The sequence below is a fragment of the Pteropus vampyrus genome, unplaced genomic scaffold, assembly GCF_000151845.1.
Source record: "Pteropus vampyrus isolate Shadow unplaced genomic scaffold, Pvam_2.0 Scaffold27, whole genome shotgun sequence".
NCBI lineage: Eukaryota > Metazoa > Chordata > Mammalia > Chiroptera > Pteropodidae > Pteropus > Pteropus vampyrus.
The window spans coordinates 716,458-719,007 of NW_011888808.1; the positions used below are offsets into that span (position 1 = coordinate 716,458).

General features: G+C 47.8%; 1 pseudogene; it reads left to right on the forward strand.

Annotated features, from left to right (window-relative positions):
• The first annotated feature begins 958 nt into the window (after positions 1-958).
• Positions 959-1,978, forward strand: LOC105289681 (annotated as a pseudogene).
• Positions 1,979-2,550: the final 572 nt, after the last annotated feature.

A 2,550-nucleotide genomic window follows, 5' to 3' on the forward strand; every position in this document is an offset into this window, starting at 1 on the left:
CTCCACAATAGCCTAGAAAAATTTACTGTCCAAATACCCAGCAGCTTAACTTCTAGCCTAAACTGGTTCACATGAAGAAATAAAATTTTATTCCTATCTCCATATTGTGTTTGAAATGGAAACAGATACATTAGTTTAGAAGATTGCACTAGATCACTGGAATAAAATGATTAAAATGTTAAATTCTTTTAAAAGAGACGATTTAAAATAGATCACGATGGTGGCATTTATTTATGAATTATCTCAGATTTCAGATACTTGTTTGGGGGGTAAGACAAGGGACTCACACGTGTAGATATTAATGTGCATTCTCAAATCAGATTCATCTCCCACAAAACCTACATTAAAATTAATAAGCTAGAAAAAACTCAGCTTGGTCTGCTTGTGCTCGGGACGGAGCAAGCCAGGCTGGCCAGTTAGATCTCTCGCAATAGACACAGCAAGACTTCAGTTGGTGGGAGGCAGGGGTGGAGCGCACTCTCGCGACACAGGACGGAACCGCGGTGGTGGTGGCGGCTGCGACCAGGGGGAAGAGGACAGGACCGGAAGTCCATCATCTTTGAGCGTCCAATGTGGAAACGCCCTGACTTTCTTTACCGGAAACCGTTTTTCAGGGAATGGGAAGACGTCCTCTTGGCTCGAAGTCCTGCTTCCTTGAGCTCCCCACCCTTCCAACAGTTTTCCTGGCACCTGTCCTTGCCTCCATTCCCTTTCCCCGTTTTAGCCTTATACCAGAAAAGGATACTTTCAGTGTCTCAGTCCCAGCTCCACTAAAAAGGTTGAATATCTTACTCTCCAAATCTGGGTTCCTCCCTCGTGCCCCTATGTAGCTGGGAAGTGGGACCTGGGGGTGACTGGTCCCCTGGGATCCTGAAGGAGGGGCAGAGAGGGCACAGAACTCCCTTCTGCTCCTGCTGCCCGGAAGTGCCTCCCAGCCTGTCCCCTCCCTCCTGCTGCTATGAATCCTTCAACATTCCTACTTCCTGTGGTCGTGGCCACTGTGCTTTGGGGAGCAGCCCCCATCTGGGGTCTCATTCGAGCGACTTCAGACCACAATGTCAGCATGGACTTCGCAGACCTCCCAGCTCTCTTTGGGTCAGCCTTGAGCCGGGAGGGACTTCAGGGGTTCCTTGTGGAGGCCCACCCAGCCAATGCCTGCAGCCCCATTGCTCCCCCACCCCCAGCCCTGGTCAGCGGGCCGGTCTTTATTGCACTACTTCGAAGATACGACTGCAGCTTTGACCACAAGGTCCTGAACGTCCAGAAGGCTGGGTACGATGCAGCTGTGGTGCACAACGTGAATTCCAATAAACTGCTGAACATGATGTGGAGTAGCGTGGAAATCCAGCAGCAGATCCGGATCCCATCTGTGTTTATTGGGGCGAGGAGCTCCGAGTACCTGCGTGCCCTCTTCCTCTACCACAAGGGGGCTCAGGTGCTCCTGCTCCCAGACAACAGCTTCATCTTGATCTATTACTGCCTCATCCCTTTCACAGGGATTGTGGGACTACTAATCTTGACTGGAGCTGTGATGTTACTTCGTTGTATCCAGCACCAGAAACAGCTCCAGCGAAATCGACTGACCCAACAGCAACTGAAACTGATTCCTACACATGACTATCAGAAGGGAGATCAGTATGACGTCTGTGTCATCTGCCTGGACGAATATGAAGATGGGGACAAGCTAAGGGTACTTCCCTGTACTCATGCCTATCACAGCCGCTGTGTAGACCCTTGGCTCACTCGGACCCGGAAGACCTGTCCCATCTGCAAAGAGCCCGTTCAGCAGGAGGAAGAAACTCGGGGGCGAGAAAGAGAGCCAAGGGGCCACGCTGCCTCAGAACGGACCCCTCTTCTGGGCGCCGGCCCCACGCTTCCCACATCCTTTGGCTCCCTAGCCCCCGCTCCGCTTGTTTTTCCTTCAACGGATCCCTCGCCCTCTCTATCCTCCTCTTCTTCAGCTGCCAACCTGGTCTAAATAATTCCCTTCCCTGCCTCGACCTATTTGCACAGACCCTCTCGCTCCCTCAGTCTTCTATGTGGAGGGATAAGGGACATTTCCTCCTCAGGTTTCTCTCTTACCCAAACCTTTAAAGGGGGTTGGGAGTACACCGAGACTGGGGCTTCACTTACTAGGTTAATAAAATTGTTTTTTGTGGACTGAAAACAAAATTATTCAGATATGTGTGAAACGTGTCAAGAACAATTTGAAGAGCATATTTTTATAATTTGTGTCAAGGATGAAAAAAATAAAGACTTTATTTTAAATCACTCTCAGAGTATCTCAAATTTACTTTGGGATTACAATATTTTGTCTTTGGTCTCATATCTGTAAAAATTTCAATGTGTTTCCTCTAACTGTTTTTGATTGGGGTAAATATGAACTAAGTAAACTATACTTATCTAAATGTTTAATGGTCATCAGTTAATACCTAAAGAATGCAAAACCTTTGAAATATCTGCACGGCAAAAAATCATTTGGTTTTAGGTCACTTGTCCTCTGATTTGCCTATGTGTTAAGTGGCTGGTTAAATACAACAGATTTAATTG